Here is a 21,513-nt window from a genome sequence, read left to right on the forward strand (position 1 = left end):
TTTATTACAGTCGCATATATCATTCCTAAGTGTATCTTATGATACCAACCGACTTCCTTGATGCTCCGTGGCAACGTACTTTGAAAAAATTTTCAAAGTGCGTTAATGATTGATTGTATATTATTTAACGTCCCTATCGAGAATTTTTCACTCATATGGAGACGTCACCGTATGCCGGTGAAGGGCTTCAAATTTTGACCTTTACTCGGCACTCAGGGCCATTGAGCAGGAGGGAATCTTTTATCGTGCCAATGCCTGCCGCTGAGACGGGGCCTCGGTTTTTAAGGTCTCATCCGAAGGACCCGCAACTTTCACTTCAAAGTGCCGAACGCATGGCGAAGGAACAGTTGCTACCTATTTTATCGACTAGGTCAGTCGCGGCCGAGATACGAACTCATGACCTCCCGATCACGGAACGAGTGCTCTACCGACTGAGCTACCGTGAACTGTCAAAGTGCGTTAAAATTAGGACAAACTCAACGCACTTTAAGATTTTTTTTCAAAGTGCGTTAAATTTGGGACACACTACACGCACTTTAAAAAAATTTTTTCAAAGTGTGTTAAAAGTGTACATCAACATTTTTATCTTGTGGACATTTAATGCACTTTGAGAAAAAAATGTATATTATAAAATATCTTGACTTAGAGTTTAGTAATTAGGAGAATCTGTTTGTAATAAATATATCTTTCGAAAAACATTTTAATTTACAATGATTGATTACCCTCATCGAGAACAAGGAGAAAAGAGTATAAAGAAGGTCTCTCAGACCAACTTTTTTTTTACTTAGGTAGCAAATTGAAGGTGGAACATATCCCACCCCAAGGTAAGGCACAACTTTTAATTCCTATATTATGTATATATTTGCATAACATTGGTGTGACTAACCCCCCCCCAGTACAGATGCCTATGATACACCCAAACATATGTATATGGAAAACTTTCAATAAATTTTAGTTTACATTAAATGCATGTAAACTGGAAAAATTAAGTACAGGAAACATATAGGAGAGAAAGAATTTTCAAAGTATAAAAATTCAAATCGAACCAAAAGGTTCAATTTATTTACAATGTATCATACCCAAGATTTTCAAGAATATTGACAAAGCCATAAACACTTTTTTTCAAAGTGCTTTAATATGGTCGATATCAACACACTTTGAAAAGAAATTTTATTTTATCAAAGTGCGTTGATTTGGTCCCAAATTTAACGCACCTTGAAATTTTTTTTTCAAAGTGCGTTGCAACAATGTTCAACAGATTACTATCATGTTTTACATCCACCATAGAGTAAACTAAGAATGTTTAATGAAGTCAGGGTACATGTACATTTTCTTTGAAGATAAACTTGATGTCAAAAGTAAACGTTCATGCAGTGTCTGTAAAAGGTGTATAGTTTTTGCTTCATTTCACAGTAGTTTCAAGGGAAAACTGTTCAGACTTTAAAATTCACTGATTTAAAAATGTTTTCACAGGTTTACCACTCAAGTTTACAAAAATCAGGAAGTTAATTTATTGTTATTTCATAATGTTTAAGTTTTAAAGTGGGTGTACAGTTCAACAATCATAAATGTATGTACTCGATGAGTAAAATTACATTATAATTGGGGCAACAAAGTTCGAAAAAGCTACTTTTAGCATAAAGGACACAGTCAAAGTCACAATCATTGACCTTGGTGTCATTTGAAAAAACGTAATTAGTGGAGTTTGCTTACCGAATATGGAGTCTCTATCTGCTATGATTCAAAAGTTTTACAAAAGTTAGAAAAAGCTTTTTTATCATATAAGTCACAGTCCTTGTTGTTATTTGAAAGAGCTTAATTAGTGGAGTATGCATACCTAATATGAACTTTCTATCTCTCAAGGTTCAAACGTTATGGCAAAGGATTAACTTAACAACAGACAGACAAACAGACAGAAAGGACAAAAACAAATTTACGCCCCGATTATAATAATTATTATTGTCTTTAGTTTGGATTTCACAATTGGTGATTCGTTATTTCAAGGTGGTCTTTTAAAACGTCAAAATTTATACTTCTATATTTTTTTCTCTACTTGCAATGTAATTTGTATTTAGAATAGGATGTCTATATATGCTCATCCCAGAAGTAAAGTATGGTTTGATAAACTCATTCTGAAGACTCTTGATTGAAACTATATGGCTTGAAATACATTAACAATTTTGTGAAATTCACACAGTGACTATAATCGAAATATTTTTCTCCATTTAATAAACTTAAATTTCACTGTATACGAGGGTTATCAAAAAGTTCGTAGACTGATGCGGTTCAATAAATACTTTGTAGTCTGTATCTGTCGAATTTATTAGGAACATTAGCAACAAAAGTTTTAGATGAGTTGACAATTTTAGCTTTAAACATATGCATGTAGGTTGATAATTTGCTAAATAATCATTCCATAAAAAAGACATTTAATGACCGCTCGGCGCTGACGCCGTTTTGATTGTCGAAGTCCTTCACCGTCATTGTTTCTCAATGCCCGCTTCCACGGTAACTTTTTTATACACTTATCTTGGTGAGATTCCCTGTAGTTAAATAAAATGAAACATTTATCACAGATATTTTGACTAAATCATTGTTTTCTTTATTTCATCTAGGACAGAAACTCCTAAAGAAAGTGTGTGGTGCAAAACAACCGGCTGCTTAATATAATTATGCTATCAGTCGTCATTTATCTTTCATCGTTATTTAGCAATACAAACTTAACTACCTTAAAATGATTAAAAATGTTTAATATCCCTTCATCCTACATTGATAACCTTACAAATTCTTATGAACGTCATCTGCTGGTTCGAACAAATGTTTTCTTGGGTTTGACATCACTGGACCATACCAGTATAACACAGCTTTTATTTCTCACGCCAAAAGTCCTTTCCTTAGAACCACCTGTTGTCAATAATTATTAAATGCATGGGGATATGTTCAATTTGAGAGTGAATTTTAAGTGAATTACTATATACGAGGGTTGTCCAAAAAGTTCATGGACACTGACGTTTTTGTCAAAATAAATGGTTCTTTATGCATCTATTGTATATCAAAACATTTCTTATGAAAAACCAAGTCAGAATAGTTTAATTTTTATCGATGGAACTTAATATTTTTGTAAAAATCGGGGTCTTTAAACATCGCAGATTGCGCGCACGGACCAGTCTGACGTTAAGCTAATTTCATTATAACGTCAAACATTTGGATTTTGACTTAACACATATTCATGGACACACACTACATTTCTTTTTTAAGGTGCAATGCATTTCCAAGTGCTAGCAATAATCATTATGTAAAGATTATAATTTATTTAATTTTTAAAATTCAAAACAATGTACAAAAATTTACGGGCGTCAACTAAATAAACAGTTTGTATACACACACTGCACAGCCCAATCCGACGCTGCGAAAGATTTATAACAACGTCATAGAATAGAAATCTCCATTTTCAGTAAATTACATGTGTTTTTAAATTCTCGTAATGTCTTTGAATTTGAACACACCGTTGAAAAATCGTATATACCAATCTGAAATTGATACACTAAATATATTTCAATAATTTTGAGTTGTTTTAACAAATATATTGTATTTTACGTCGTTTCAACCGTATAAAAACTTATTTTTTTAATCGGACGATGCCCCGTGCGAAAGGCTGACGTCGCTTTTTTTGTCGAGTTTTGGCACATATTTGTTAGGGTTTTTGTTTAGTATTTGCACTGTTTATATAGTAAGCGATACTTAAGATATAATAAAATGATTATAGCCTCTTTATTTGTGTTACTTAAAACTTTTATCAATATTTGACTTGTCCTATAAAGAAAATAATTATTTTTATCCGAACACTTTATATCAGAGTTCATGTCATTTTAACCTTGATCCGTGCGCACTATCTGCGACCTTTAAAGACCCTGATTTTTACAAAAATATTACGTTCCATCAATAAAAACTAAATCATTCTGATTTATTTTTTTCATAAGAAATATTTTGATATACAACAGATTTATACAGAACCATTTATTTTCACAAAAACATCATTGTCCACGAACTTTTTGGACAACCCTCGTAGGCAGTAAATTACTTTGGCGTAGATTTTACCTCTTTCAGATCATTATGATTTTTGTTATTAAAATACCGGTATATTTTTTTCCAGTAACTGGGACCAAATTTTCATAGTTGATATATCTAGGAACGGGCACTACCAAACTTGCTTCGGATGCTGGAACTTACTTAAAATGACATTTTCAAGATGAGTTGCCTGTTGAATGTTTTAGAAGCATTTCCATTCCCAAATGAATATAAGTTGATCCTCGCCTAAACTTGCACGGATGACGAATCTAGGATAGTACACCATATACCTGGACCGAATTTGGGATCTGACGTATACTTTATATTGTATACTGTTTAACGTTCCTCTCCAGAATATTTCACTGATATGGAGACGTCACCATTGCTGGTGAAGGGCTGCAAATTAAGGCCTATGCTCGTCACTTACGGCCTTTTAGCAGGGAGGGATCTTTATCGTGCCACACCTGCTGTGACACGGGGCCTCGGTTTATACGGTTTCATCCGAAGGACCGCCCCATTTAGTCGCCTTTTACGACAGGGGTGCTGAGGACCTATTCTAACCCGGATCCCCACGGGGCTGTATACTTTATAGATCCTTTCCTTAATCATACTAACATGGATTACATGTATCTTTCTAGGGATTGGTGCCATTAGACATGCTTTAGATGTTTAAAATTATATGACCTGTTTTGTAACTCTCCTAGATGATGCAGATATGTATGCATACTTCCAGACATGCATCAGATGTTATGTGATGTTGGAACTGACCTTTATCTTCTGGATGCGTAATAATTTTCATGTTTGTTTTTTTTAAAGGTCAATTCCCAAATATTAATGACTTATTATCAAACCACACATGCATGGATCACACTAACTAAAAAAAAATGGTTGGGAATTGCTTTACTTATATATAATTCTCGTCGATACGAACTCTGTAGTCTTATATTGCCTATTATGTTGTAAGTTTTTGTTTAGAATATTTTGATCTATCTTTTATCTCCAGAATCTCCAGGGACCTGTGTCATTCTGCAGTGCTTCTCACGACCTTTGTGAACCCCACTTACGTCTTTACAGCTCCATAAATTAATATCACGTTTTGAGAATTATTCAGGCAATGTATTTCAAAAGGATATGACACAGTTTTGAATCATCTGAAACTAGTTAAATATTCATTGCTAGAACCCAAATTACATATCTTTCAACATCTGAGAAGCCCTACATATTATTGAACCTAAACTTTTTGGCTTTTCTGCGCTGAATAAAAAGTAGATATTTGTTTTGTTGAAAATATCAGTGGAAGATGATTCGTTTAATTGCGTAAGATGAAAAAGCAAAATTGTGAAAGAATTGTGTGATTTTTATGCCATATTTTGCATTTCCTAATGAAAGAACTATATGCGGTATTAACCAACATTTGCCCCCCAAAATCAAACTTTGATGGAGTAATATTTAATTAAGTCCTTAAACAGGGGAGTATATGCTGACTTCAAAGCACTGAATAATTTCATAAGTAATGACGTCATATGTACGTAATGACGTCACAAATATGACGTAAATTTCAGTTTTTTATGAATTTTGCAGAAAAATGTACATATTTCGTCGATATTTTAAATAAAAGTCACCGAGCGCATGTGTGTTCAGGATAAATATTTTGATATAATGTGTAGAATGATAATATCAATGAAATATGTCAATATTGTTCCTGAACACACATGCGCTCTATAAATTTTAAAGCTTAAATTGTTGAAATTTTGTCCATTTTGTCCTCTTTCTGAAAAAGGATATAAAATTGGACTACTTTGTGACGTCATAAAAACAGAAATTGTGAATACACTGCTCTGGAACTATAATATTTTCTGTTAACTTATATTTCTCGTACAATTTATTGAATTCAGCACATTTCAGGAAGTTTTCAAAATTTGACTTTTGTGGGGGCAAACATATGCAATATACCGCATATAGTTCCTAATAAAATGTACCTGTTTTGGTATATTTTTGTAAAGTTTATATTACAAAGCTAACATATTCTGAAATTTGTTTTCATCTGCAAACCGTTACTGCGTATGATTTGTCAATATTTTTATTTTATTAAATAAACTTAACTGTCTAATATTTCAAAATCTATTTCATTTTCCAAGATTAAGGAGAAATGTCATCAAATCATCCACTTTTCTAGGCCCGTGAGATGATATTAAGTATCCTCCAATGAAAAAAAAATGTTTTTATTAGTCCTAAATTGAACAATAATTAAAATCTCATAGTATTTTTTTTATAATATAATTATATAAATAAGATATCGGTCTGTCTACGAATTTTTTCCCATTTGAGCTCACCTGAGCCGAAGGCTCAAGTGAACTTTACTGATCAAAATTTGTCCGTTGTCTGTCGTTGTCGTAGTCGATGTCGTTGTCTTCGTCGTTGTAAACTTTTCACATTATCTTCTTCTTCTCAAGAACCACTGGGCCAATTTCAATCAAACTTGCTACAAAGTATCCTTGGGTAAAGAGGATTCAAATTTGTTCAAATGAAGGGCCACGCCCTTTTCCAAGGGGAGATAATTATGAATTAGAGAAAAATTAATGGCATTTTTAAAAAAAAAATCTTCTTCTCAAGAATCACTGGGTCAGGAAAGATAAAACTCATGTGGAATCATCCTCAGGTAGTGTAGATTCAAGTTTGTTCAAATCATGACCCCCGGGGCTAGAGTGGGGCCTAAATGGTCAACCCAAGTTTTACATTTATAGGAATATATATAGGAAAAATCTTTTAAAATCTTGTTCTCAAGAACCACTGGGCGAGGAAAGATGAAACTCATGTGGAATCATCCTCAGGTTGTGTAGATTCAAGTTTGTTCAAATCATGACCCCCGGGATTAGGGTGAGGCCAAAATGGCCAACCCAAATTTTATATAGGGATATACAGGGATACCGTAAATCTGGAAATTTTTGCTGTAGATAAATTTTTAGCAAATTTGCGAGTTCATTGCATTCGCAAAAATATTTTTCTTAAAAATAAATTACCAATAAGAAAATGTAAACAAAGCAGTAATCATTCGCAAAATTTTGAAACTTTAAAATTAATCAACGGCATTATGTCCCGAATTCGCAAAATAAAATCGACGTAAAAATTTCCAGATTCACGGTACATCAAAGCAAATCATCATCAGGTAGTGTAGATTCTAGTTTGTTCGAATCATGAACCCCTGGATGGATGGATGGGGGAGTAAAATTCAAGCCCCCTCCCCCAACCTCGGTAAACTTTCTCTTCTGATCTGATCTGTGCTTTTTCCTAGCCAATGTGCTCAGATGAGCGCTGGCCCCTGGACCTCTTGTTTATTAATCATGGCCACAAGGCGGGAGTAATCGTTCGGAACATGTAAAGTGTTGCTCACTCCTCCATTAAAAAGTACAGCTATGAAAATATTATGTAAACATTTCCCACATAAAAACCGAAATTCAATTTTTTTTTTACTTTGAGTGATTCAATGCACTTTTTTTTATGAGTAAACACAACAATGGTTGAATTTCAAATTATTGTTTAAGTTGAGCCATCTTTAAAACAAAATGTTTGTTTGTCAAAAATGCCCCGATTTAAAACCCGTTTAAACCTCAAAGAAACATCTTTTTATTTCTTGATTTTTAATCCTGTCAATATGTTTGATAAAATTTTCTTTGAAAAAATATTCCCACCAACCTACCGACCCAATTTTCTTTTACTTTTTTCTTTTACAAAATTAATTATTTGACATCTGGACAACAAATTGTCAAGGTCATCTTTAAAATAATGATTATTTGCCCTCTCTCGACTTAGAATAAAGAAAATTTGGTCGGTAGGTACGTGGCAATTTTTTTTAAAGAAAATGTCAACAAATATATTAACAGGATGAAAAAAATCAAGAAATAAAAAGGAAAAAAAATACATCGTTTCCTGGAAGAAGGACAGAAAAATTGTTTTTTGGCCTAACCTCAATTTCTTTTTAATTTAACCATTGTTCTGTTTACGAGGGTTGTTCGAAAACTTCATGAATTAGCACCATAAAAGATACATCAATGAAATTTTTAACGTTTAATTAACATAATTTTTTTTATTTACATAATAAACTATACATCATAAATTATCTTTTTTCATTAATTGTTGATGTTTTTAAAGCAATGGTATGTCCAGGCGGTGCAACCTCAAAAATTACGTTTTTTTACCTAAGTGTAACTCGGGAAAAAATGTTTTTTTTATATGAGTATTTGTTATCCAAAAATGTTGTTAATTCACTCATGTGGTATAACAATATAATATCGTAAATTTTGCAATTTTAGCCCACTCTGTAAGTTCTATGGAATTTCATTGCGAATTTTACATAAAATGTCCAATCAATTTATGACGTCAGAAATGAATTGGTGGTTTTTTTTCAACATGCTATAAAGTTTCACCCCCTTGAAAAACTGTCAAAGACATAGGAAATATTTAAATGAGCCTTTGAAGAATAAAATGCATTCAAAGTACTTGTTTTTTTTAATGTAGAAATAGGATTAGTGAGACGAGAAATGTAAAAGTAAATGTCGATTAAAAATAAGGGTGTTCAAAGTTTGTCACTTAGAAAAGTGACGTTGATCATGAGTGATAGCTATGGAACGGCGACAAGCAAATAAGCTGTTATAATTAGTTAGAATCTTTTACCATGTAAAGATCTATTTACAGACCCTAAAACGTGCTACTACACCTCAGAAACGAACCGTACCGTTCCGTGCAGAAAGCGTACCGTACCGTGAACAAAGCGTACCGTTCCGTGCACAAAGCGTACCGTACCGTTCTCAAAGCGAACCGTTCTGTTCACAAAGCGTACCGTACCGTCCTCAAAGCGTACCGTTCCGTGCAAGAAACGAACCATACCGTTCTTTGGTTAATTACCGTATATACTCGCCTATAAGTCGGTATTTTGGGAGTTTAATATTGGTCTAAAACTCTGTGTCCGACTTATAGGCGAGTCATAATGAGATTGGTATTTTTCTGGGGTCTAAAAGATAGTATCTTATTTGCATTTCCGACGATTAACAAAGAAATTGTCTAGATATATAAGATAATTTATGTATTCTTAGATTATATATATATATAAAGTACAAGTATATACATATTTTGATAATTTTAATTGCATTTTAAGTGATATTGCCTTTATGTTTGATAATTTAAGATTAAAAATCAGTGTCATTTAGAACAATATTAATTGAAACCACGTTAAAATATCAATGGATTTACTTGAAATTGTCACCAGATTTTGGCAAAAAAGTTGTACCGACTTATAAGCGGGTCAATAGCAAATCCCACCAAAATAACGTCAAAAAATACAACCGACTTATAGGCGGACCGACTTATAGGCGAGTATATACGGTATGCAAACCACGCCCCCAATGATTTTTGAATCGTGTAATGACCAAATAGGTCATTTTGGTTTATTTCTCGCTTCGGCGCCTGTGAAAGGAGGACGGAGATTATGTCTGCCTGTTCGAAACACCATTATCTTGTATCATGCGTCTGCCTTCAACTGTAAAAATAAGGAAACTACTCGATGCAAACTACAACTTTAAAACAACTAAACAAAGTGTGAGACGATTCTTATTTGCTATAAATTAGATCAACTGGTTGTGTTTGTGGTCAAAGGTACAGTACAGTCCACGAGTTTTTCCCGCAAAACACGTACGGGGCACAGTGGACCTCGAATAATGTCGGCGTCTTTGAAGTCTTTCATTTTCTTTATATTAGCAAATTAAATCAATTTCCTTTTGAAATATTAGTTGTATTTAAATATTCGTAAGTTAACTATACAGATATTTAAACTAACATTATAAGATGCCCCAAAATGCAATATAATCGTGCTCGTGCCTGGGGAAAAAAGCCTCTTTTAATGTGTACATGTACATTCATGTTTCATAATCCTATAATTATTTTTGACATAAAAATAGGTTCAATAGCCTATTATAACACTAAGATAGAACACGCTTTCATGAATTAATTCTATGGTTTTCTCTACTTTTGATTTTCATTTTGTTTATTTAAATTATTAAATCTTATCGGATACAAGTATGCATTCATATGAAGTACATATCAGATGCGGGATTTTACTAATGAATTATTTTGTAAGAATTTTAAAACATATATAAACTGTCTAGAGTAAAATTTAAAAAAGATCCGTTTTAGACTCTCACATTAATTCTGTTAAGATTTTTACTCTAGGCGAATCATTGGTGCAGTTATACTTACACTGAAAATCTGTAATCATGTAAAATATGGATTAAAAATATTACATGCGGTAAACGTAAAGGTTTCTACTGAACTGACAGAAATAATAATCTTACTAATAAAACTGTGATCAACTTTCACGCTGCATACAAAAATCGCCAGCCGAATTTCTTGCAAATAAAATGTGCAAAATGGAATATAAATATAACTTCATTCTGAAATCCATCTCATGAAAAATGAGAAAAGAAAAACAGTTTGCGAAAAAATAAAGATATAATGAGGTTTGTTACACTGTACCCCCATCCCCTTTCTAGAAAGCAATACGAATTAGCTGGTTAAAAGTTCTTTAGAAGTCTGCAAAATGGTACGTTGGTGTAAATAAAAAAATCATAATCTACAGGAAACATCCTTATTAGTGTATGAAAAAAAATAATTTACTAAATAAAATGAAATTTAAAAAAAATATTAATCCTCTTTCAAGCCATACGAGTTATGTTTGTTACACCCCACCCCCCCCCCCCCCCAACCTTCTAGAAGGCGATACTTATGCAACTTCATGTGACTTTAAATTTTGCTTTTGTTGAATATAAAAAAGAAAGAAAATTATAATTTAGGGATACATGCTTATTTATTTTTGTCTAAAAAGGATAATTTAGGAATTAAATTTGTAATCAGTGTTGTGGTGAAACCTGGAAGATGAGTTTAGCTGGATGTCAGTTGAGTGATTAAATACAGTTGATGTGGTCAGAACTAATTAATTTTAAAGGTGTGTTAAACACACGGCGCCCCAGCCCCTCCGCCTGTGACCCAATATTTTTTTTAAACAGGTGTGAACTATGAACTGACCATAAGAATGTTTCAAATTACAGGAGAAATTCTTCCTGCGTAAACAGACTTTCAGGGTCACCTAGCGTCATACCATTTTGATTGACAGGTGATCCCCGAGGATTTCATGCGTGCAACATTTATGTACAGAAAACGGATTATTCAATGCACAATAGTTAGGTCTTTCCACCTTTCTGTGGAAAGACCTATTGATATTCTTCTGTTTATTATTACTGTATAGGGGATTAATTTCACGGGTTTTAATTTTCACGTTTTTCTCTCATCTGACACGATCGCGGTTTCTTGAATTCGCGGAATTTGGTATGTTATAAAAGTTACTTCCCTTGTCTGCATTTAATCCATACCATAGCTACATGTAAACGACATTAATCAGCGTTATGTCTTTATTTCATGAACAACACGGTAAGTTATTATAAAATAGTTAGATTTCATTAATAATTAATTAACACAAGTGCAGTTATTGATAGTCCCTAAACGTTAAATGACTTTACTATATGCTATTACGATGAGTGCATGTGCACCCGAGATCTTCAATACAACGCGGTGAAAAACCACTGAACGGAAATAAAACTTTTTATGTAGTTCTACGAAATAATATTCTTCCACACTTCCTTCGTCAGTAAGTTCGATATTTGAATGATGTTTTAAAACAAAATGTCGATAAAAACTACATGAACTAATATGCATGAGAATGCAGGTAACAAATACACGTGTATCCTCAATGAAAAAATGTTTTTATTAGTACTAACATTAGTTACGCACGGGTAATCAAAACCAATGGCCCACGTGTTTTGATTGATGAAACATGCAGCGTTGGCTATTAAAACAGCTTTTGACCAAACAAAAATTATTATCTGCCGATTTGAATTAAAGTAAAGCGAGATAATTAAAATTAATTGAATGTCAGTACTACTCGCAATTACTGAAATGACCATGGACTGCACGTACACCTATATAAATCTATCGTGGTCTACTCTCAAATTTCCAAATAAAACATGGAGATTATTGAAAATTTATTCACTGTTTCTTGAATTCACGGATTTGTTAACACCGTGAATATAGCGAATATTAACACCGCGAGTTATTTTCCCCCTATACAGTATTCTTTTTTTTTTATTATTTTTCCGCCGCATGTTTTTGAGTTTCAAGATTTATCGAAAAGATTTATAGACCAAAAGAATGTACTTCGTAAATGATTTTCGCAGTTGACCCTGCGTATATGAACCTTGACGTCTCAAGGAGTTATGACCCCTTTCGCAATAAATGTTTGTTATCGCTTCTTCTCCGAAACCAAAAAAAGTAGAGGCACAAAACCTTTATTAATGTCTACGACTAATTTAGTAGATGCTTCAATCTGTCTTTTCGAAAGAATTCGTAAACTCCTATTATGAATTATTGCCCCTGAATGTTTGCGATGTTTATGAATGTCAAGATCTTTTCTTAAACGACAAGTCGTAGAGACATGGGACCAACTGCAAAAGGTTCATTGACCCTTGACCTTGAAATTTAGGTCAAGGTCAAAGGTCAAGGTCATTCAAAGTATGAAAAATTAAGCTCTTTTAATAACTCTTTTGTTCTTCACCAAATTCTTAACATCTTTGCATCTTTAATATGTACTCTTAAAACCATTTTAAAGATTTCAGTCTTGTCCCCTAGGATTGAATCCCCTAAAAGTTAGTGCATCTTTCAGTGTAAACCCTTGTTATCGCTACTCCTCCGAAACCGTAAACCGTAGAGGTACGAAACCTTCAACAATGTCTGCGACTAATTTAGTACACGTTTCATTACATAAGTGCGAAAGAATTCGTAAACCATTTTAAGCAGTTTTTGACACTGACAGTTTCTCATGTTTACGAAGAACTGAAAACTTCTTAACGACAAGTCGTAAAGACATGTGGACAATGCATGAGATCTTTCGACCTTTGACCTTGAGGATAAGGTCAAGGTCAAAGGTCAAGGTTATTGGGAAAGTATCCAAATTGCTTATAAACTTTTTTTTTTGGGAGGGGGGGTTTAAATGATCTTGACCCTTGATCTTTAGTCTTGATCCTAACTCAAATTTATTTCAATTTGATTTACATTTAATATCAATCGAATAATTAAAAAAAAAAAAAAAAAAGCGAATTTTCCTCTCAAATAAATTTCCACGCTCTCAGTGACACAGTTTTCTTCATGAAAAGCATGTTTCAAGTTTAATTTATGCTGATAACTATTAATACAATCCAAATAGAGATGATTATTTAATCTTACCTATGAGTTCACCATATCTGTCAAAACGAACGCGCCTATATTTTCATAAATAGTAAACACATTGCCGACACGGAAGTTCGAATGTATCATAAGCTCTGTATGATTAACTCAATCTATTCAAAGTATAAACAAACTCAAATGATTTTTTTAATAGGAATTCGGCATTTCCATTATACACCAATCGTGTTTCTCAGAACTATTCATTATTCCTCTCTATGTTCCATCACAAACAAATAAATACACGTGTTTCTGTACTATTTAAAAACGCACGTGTGTCTATTTTTGTTTAAATCCATGTGCTTTCAATTCGCCTGTCAATCTGAAGCTCCCGAGTTCGAATCCGGCGGGAGGCACATTTTATTTGGAATTTTTTTTTTTTTTTTCAACCCAAAGGACACGGGAACACTTAAAAAGGTGGAAAGACGTTTCATTGTTCTCTGAACAATTAGTTTACTAGTTGTAAATGGGTTGATTAAATAGAATCATAGACTGATTAATTGTGACTTTGGCGATGTAAATAAAACGAAGAATGAGAATAAATACAAGTTATCATTTTTTTTTACAGATAATATATTAAAGGGTTGCATCTCTCTCTCTCCCTCTCTCTCTCGCTCTCTCTCTCTCATTCACATATCGTTTTTACAGACTTTACAAAAATAGAATAACTTGATAAAATAAAGAAAAAAACTTACTAAAATAATTACTTAATACACTGAAAGGGTTATTGAAAACATAAATACTTGTCTGTACAAAGAATGTTTTCTCGCGAGAAAGCGCACGGAAGTTATTATATTGATTTCGTGTTTCTGCTGCTGATTTCGTATTTATTTTGTTTAACGTTTAAACGATAGATCTACATTTTTAAAAATAAAAAAACAATGTACACATCTAATAGCTAGGAATAAAAATGAAGCAGGAAAAATCAGTATTTATTTCTATAGAACAATCAATTAAAAATAATTTATATATGTGCGTAGCGTTATATGTATAGAACAAGTATATACCCGGTATATATTTATTCCTTTTAATTATGTTACAAGTTTATTTTAAAGTGAAAAAAATATTTCATTTTTTTTTCTTTTTAAAATGAAGGTTCAGCATACCTTAAAAAATAAGCACGGAAATATTTACGAGTTGTACATCTATACGTAATGCCAAAGACATCGGTGGGATGATGTTTTTTTCTTCCTTTCATTTTTTTTTTCATTTTTCCTCCATCACCGCTGTAATGTAAATTTATGTTTAAATTAAAACCGAGAAATTAATTTGTTTATAGCGGAAATATAATTATATACGTGCATTAAGTACTTCAAAAGTCATTTAAAATGAATTAATTTTTAGCAGCCAATCAAGAATTAAAGCTAACAGGCTCCGCCCACTTCATTTGCATACCGTTTCCCAAAGCGTACCGTTCACAAAACGAACCGTTCCGTCCACAAAGCGTACCGTTCCTTGCACAAAGCGAACCGTTTTGTGCACAAAGCGTACCGTTCCGTGCACAAAGTGAACCGTACCGTTCACAAAACGAACTGTTCCGTTCACAAAGCGTACCGTTCCGTGCACAGAGCGTACCGAACCGTACCGTTCAGGTCGTGTAGTAGCACGGTTTAGGGTCTGTACAATATCATATTTATTGAAGTCAGCTATTTATGACATTTTAAAATTATATTAATAAGACGAGTTTGTATCTTTACTTAACTCCAAGGAATCTAATCAAGATAGGTGTATGAGGTAGAGGATGTGGACATTGAGAAACAATGACGTCATGCAACAAAATGGCGACTGTGCCGGGTGAACAAATAATGTCTTTTCATTTTATAATGATAATTTGGAAAATATTAAAGGTATCAAGCCAAAATTTTCAACATTTTTCTAACTTTTGTTGTTTTATGTTCCTTAAAAATTTTGTAAGCATAAACTTCACAGTAATGCTTTTATCGCATCTGTCCTTGTACTTTTCGAACAACCCTCGTACTTGTGAAAAAAAAAAATAAGTTGAATCACACAAAGTAAAAAATTAAAAGTAATTTTAGATTAGAATTTCGGTTTTCATGTGGGCAGTGTTTACTTAATATTATCATAGATATATTACTTATTCGTTAAGAAATATTTCTTTTTAAAAACTTATATCAGATTAAACTTTGATGAATTTGCATTTTCTTAAAAGAGTTTTAAATCCTAGACACAACAGATTTTGACTATTTTGATCTTCGCCAAAACGAAATGTTAAAATGAAAAGTCAGAAATCTAAAAGAATCGACTGTGCAACAAATTTATTCAGTTCAAGAATTGTATATCCGTTGATAGTTTTAATCATAATATGTACAGTAAATCAGGAAAACGTGAAGAAATGTTACGTTTGAAATGCATTTTACTTCGCCTGCTTTTTTCCTTAATTCTAACAAAAAAATACCCGGTATAATGATTGATTGTATATTGTTTAACGTCGCTCTTGAGAATAATACTCGGTATAAAACTGTGCCTATAATAAGTCGGGGGTATATTAAAGTATTTATATGTTACACACATATTTCAAGCGTTTGTGCCATCAATTGTTCAGAAATACTGTAAAGTCTTTGATTTTCGTGGAATTTTAATATTCGTTGTTTTTAAGATAGGAAGAGATTCAGCTAAATAATTTTCTCATTGAAACATTCATTTCAAATATAAAACAAATCAACACGAATGATCAGACATGAAATCAAATCTCCATGATCTAAAATGTTTTCATCACTCACAAAAATAATATCGTCTCCATGAAAATATGATTTTACAATAATTCTATTGTCGTCTATTGTGAACATGACTGTATGTTTGTAAAACCTTGAAGAAAATATATTAACGAATTTTGGTGATTTAAAATGCTATACGTATGATTGGGAAAAAATGCATTGTATAACTGAGTTGATACGTATGATTGGGAAAAAATGCATTGTATAACTGAGTTGATAAAGTTCCATAATTTTAAAAATAAAATCAAGTAACAGCTGCAGAAAGGATGTTTTACACAAATTTCTACCAGAGGCCCCTAACGATTTTCTTTTTCTTCTGTCCGCAGTTCTCTTTAGCCTCTCTTTGGTCTCAACGCTTGATCTTGTGCCTCCAGTAGCTTGAAGTCTTTTCTTTCAAGGTTCACCTTCCCTGGGCGCAGTTCTCTTTTGCCTCTCTTTGGATACAACGCTTGATCTTGTGCCTCCAGTAGCTTGAAGTCTTTTCTTTCAAGGTTCACCTTCCCTGGGCGCAGTTCTCTTTTGCCTCTTTTGTCTGACCCAGGTCCCAACGATTTATCTTGTGCCTCCATGTCATCAAAATAACAGACTAAAAGCAAGACGGTCAATAGCAGTCCAAAACCACGCTTATCCTAAAAAAATAATTAAATCAGTGCCTCATTTTTATTTAAAAGTTAAGAATATAAAACTAAATTTTTTCACTTGAAAATATAATTTTGTTCAAAAAAGGATATTAAATGCGGTGCAGATTTATCGGAAGGGGATTGGTTTTAGTCTTTACTAAAAAAAACTATTAATGTTCGTTCCGGTTAACGACTTATATTTGCGTTATTTGTGTTGACAAGGTGAAACCTTTTACACAAAAGTACTGAATTTAGATCATTTTGGTTCTCTTGTGATGAGTCTTTTGTCAGATTATATTTCTTTAAAGCTTGGTGGGAAAAGAACTTAGATGGTAATGCTAATCATGAAAAGTCAAAAAATTTCAGTGCGCTGACCTCCGATATATAATACTCTTTCAATGTAATGAAATACCGTATAGGTAGAATTTTTAGCAAGGATTTAATTTTGCCATTATTAGCGATGGTGCTGACATCGCTAAAATTGAATATCGCTAAAAAATAACTGCGTATTATTTGTAATAGCTTCTTTGGTTAGCATTCAAAAGTCGCTATAATTACTTCTCGCTAAAAAAAAAAATACTAGATTTCAGGTAGAAATCGTTAAATTTGCTTCTCGCTAAAATTTCCACTTATACGGTATGAGATAACAAACTCTCACGATTTTGTCGGAATAAAAAAAATAATAAGCATAATTATTCTGGTCAGGTATTTTGTTATTCAAAATGTTTGCGGAACAACTCTCGTAATTATTGCTTTCATACAGTCTTTTGAATATAGGAGAAAAATCAAATTGTCTTTTGTTTTGTACCTCTTAACAAGTTTTGATTTTAATTAGACATTGGTTTTCAATATATAATAAATCATTTTTAAAAGGTTTAATGAATGATTTTTTAAAATGTTTTGTGAACATATAAGTTTAATTTAGTTCAGACTGAGCTTATAAGTTCCGACCAATAACAGCTTTTGTTTCATATCATCAATCTTGCTAGTTTAGATAGGGTCATAAGTACTTTGTACCACTTACGTATGTTGTAATCCGTAAGATTCATAATTCAGCCTAAATGACAATTTTGCCATTTACACAAATATTAGAAAATTTCTCCCACAGAATTGAAATAAAAAAATAATAATTACATTATGCATTTAAAAACGATAAGCTAGGGTGAATTCACCATGCATCGGATACCCTTGTACTTCAACACGTTCTAGCGATATCGCTACCGACGGAAAATTATCACAATGGAGCTTAACATTAAGTTTGAGATTAAAATATCAATTTAGGACACATTTATATGCCCTTTATTGAGAAAATATCCCCAAAAATCGAGTTTTTGGGAATACCTGAGAATTCACCATGGATCGGACATTGTTTACCATGCATCGGACAGACGGTATTTAGACCGGAAAAATATCATACCTTTATCACAGTGCTTTAAAATCCTTGAAATGAATATATTTTCATCTTTTATCTAAGAAATAAACCTCAACTTCAATTTAATTGACGATATTATTGCACAAATGAAGAATGATTCAAACAACCTCAATCTGCCTTAGAAATGCTGTAAAATATTTCGCGCCTTTTTCTCATGGTTTATCATACTCTGGTTTGTAGAAATAAACTGAGTCAAATTCCAGACGTCATATATCCATAACTTGTATTTTGACTGAAAATATAGAGTTTTTATTTTCTTATTCCGCAAAAAACAGCTGTCATCTGGGTTCTGTATGAAAATGGTAGTGCTTACCTTTGCATCGAAAAGTGTCCGATGCATGGTTTATTTGTGTCCGATGTACGGTGAAATTCGCATACTAGTAAAAACCAGCTCTAATAAGAATTAAACAAACATTGAAGTGAAATTTCTTTATAATTTATGTAGAATTACCGATCCCCGACAAAATTCACCAAAGTCCGACTCGTTCCGTGGAAGTCGAATTTAAAAGAACGATAACTCTAATAATTGCAAAATCATAAATTTCGGGTTATTTCCCTTTGATGATTTAAATTATGTCGTAACTTCAAGGCCATTTTCGAGGTATTTTTATCTCAACATGATAAACACAATCGGTATCAATAAAAAATTTAAATCTTCAACTTTAAGACAGAAACAATTAAATACACAGAACTCTTAAGTTAAAGGAGAGTTTATTGCCTAAAGTTGTCCGAAGCAAGGTATGTGTCCGATGCATGGTGAACTCACCCTACATGTAAATAATTTCAAAAAAGTAAATCAATAAACAGGTATTGAAATCTAAGCAAACTAACCTGAAGTTTCCTATCATCAAACGTAAAATATATTTTATCATTTATATGATTTGTAAGTATTTAAATTAACATATTGCAATTTATAAAACAAATAAAATAAAAGAATCTATTCTTTTTGTCAAAAGAGAAAAAAAAGTTTCGCGTTCTGAAATTTGAAACAGTCCTACATGTATCGTGAAGATCGTTTATCAGGCCAGTCGTCTTTTGCGTTCGCTGTGTTTTGCGTGTATCGTGTTTTGCTTTTATCGTATCTTGCGTGTATTCTATCGTATAGTTCATTTATCCTATCGTGTGTGTATCCTATCGTATCGTGCATGTATCCTATTGTATCGTTCGTTTATCCTATCGTATCGTTCGTTTATCCTATCATACCTTGCATGTATCCAATAGTATCGTGCTTTTATCCTACCATATCGTGCGTTTATTCTGTCATACCTTTTATGTATCCTATCGTATTGTGTATTGTGTGAAGAATAACGTTGCAGATACTGTTGTATAACGATATGAACGATTCAGGTATGTTTAAAATTTATAATTCAGGTAGGTCCGTACTTTCAAAATTTTTCGTCAAACTATAATTTTTTAATTTGAATACCTTGAATATGTCTAAAACCAACTAAAGCGTCCATAAAAGGCATATCTTTGCAGGTTAATTTTCATACAACATGTCTCAGAGCACATACCTCTAAAAATTCAACAGCCAAAACTCAAAATAATGAAGTGTGATATCATATTTTATTTAGTTATGCACCAAATCATATCAAATCTATGTTAAAACTTATGAAAATCAAAAATATTTATTTGCCAAGAGAATATTAGAAATATTTATAGCAAATCATTAACAAATTGATGTTGAATATGTCCATATATTTCAGAAATAAAATCTCATAATATCTTTATTTTTTGTAATTCTCAAAATTTAATTTGTTTAGATGCCATTTTTTCTTTAATACTATCAAGAACTATATATATAAATCTAACAAAAAGACATACTTTATTATTGTTGACCAGAATATTTTAACAAATGAGTCTTTTAAAGACGTATAGCCCCATTTTATTGAATATCAATTTTTCAATCATTCTTTGCAAAATTTTAAAAAGAATATAAGAGTTAAATGGATCATATAGACTAAAGATCTCAAGTTAGTTTGCTTAACAAAAATTAAAAGCTTAAGGCAATTAAGAATCCTGTGTCTGTGTATGTACCACATGACGTAAAGATCCAATGGACAGAGTGCAAAGTGTTGATTTCCATAAATAATGTATTTTAAATGTTTTGTATGTACAATAACACTATAATAAACAAATGTATACTTGCTAAATTATTTCAATCACCCAAAAAAGATTTTATTTCAATAGACAAGTGATAATCAAAATTCTATATTGATGTGTAAAATTAAAACCGGATCCGTAAAAGTATGGGCCTTCCCTAACTGATGCCCTGAAATTAAATTATGTTATATTCGATTTTATTTTTTTACATAAGTGTGAATAATTTAGACAAAAATAAAGTAAAAACGCTAACAAATATTGATTTCTTTCAAATAGGTCTTTCAAAATTGGAAAAAAATCCCTCGTAAAGGAAAATAAAACTTACAAATGCAACGCAACTTACCATTTCCCCTGTGTTATCTTACTGTCCCTTTCAGTGTCTCTTTTTCAAATGCAGTAATTTTAAATGCTTCATGGGTGAAGTATTTCTGCTTATATATGCATGATCAAAGTCCCTATGCACCAATAAAAACGAATCAATTTAAATATAAGTAAAGATAGTTATAATAATGGGCGTTTACTCATTCGGTTTTCTAATGGTCACCTTTTTACGAATAATGAATACATGTAATAATTTATGCAATATTTCAGTATAGAATTAATACGGTAAATATTTTAAGTAATGCTTATTATAAAGCATTTAACCATTTAGTTTCTCAAAAATTACCCAATGCCACGCAAAAGTCGAAGTGTTTCCCTCGGTACAATTCTTATTGGTGCATTCAGAATGGGTCCGGAATTTTAACCTCCCCGCTCCTTTTAAGGAGGATTATTTAGGATCCTGCAGATCTTTCTACTCTATAAATATTTATATAATATTTTACTTATTGATGAGAAAAAAACTATTTTAGCATATAGGTCACAATCCTTGGTGTTATTTGAAAGAGCTTAATTAGTGGTGTATGCATACCTAATATGAATTTCTATCTCTCAAGGTTCAAAAGTAATGGCGAAGGATAAAATTGACAACAGATAGACAAACAGACAGAAAGGACAAAAACTATTTACGCCACGAATATATCAATTCGGGCACGTAATAATTATTATTGTTTTCAGTTTGGTTTTCTCAATTGGTGATTCGTTATTTCAAGGTGGTTTTATAAAACGTCAAAATTTATACTTTTTTTTATACAATATTTTTTCTACTTTCAATGTAATTTGTATTTAGAATAGGATTTATATATATACTACTAGTATGCTCATCCTGTACGTAAAGTATGGTTACGATAAACTC

General features: G+C 32.1%; 1 long non-coding RNA gene across 1 annotated transcript; it reads right to left on the reverse strand.

The window, feature by feature from the left end:
- Positions 1 to 15,650: 15,650 nt before the first annotated feature.
- Positions 15,651 to 20,666, reverse strand: LOC134248978 (uncharacterized). The gene is made up of 2 exons (XR_009988177.1): positions 20,623 to 20,666; positions 15,651 to 16,753 (listed from the first exon to the last, which is right to left on the reverse strand). It is a non-coding gene; the product is annotated as an uncharacterized LOC134248978 (long non-coding RNA).
- Between the last annotated feature and the right edge of the window lie 847 nt (positions 20,667 to 21,513).

The sequence above is a fragment of the Saccostrea cucullata genome, unplaced genomic scaffold (assembly GCF_032062105.1).
Source record: "Saccostrea cucullata isolate Sc308-1 unplaced genomic scaffold, CSIRO_AGI_Scuc_v1 ctg10851, whole genome shotgun sequence".
Taxonomy (NCBI): Eukaryota; Metazoa; Mollusca; class Bivalvia; order Ostreida; family Ostreidae; genus Saccostrea; species Saccostrea cuccullata.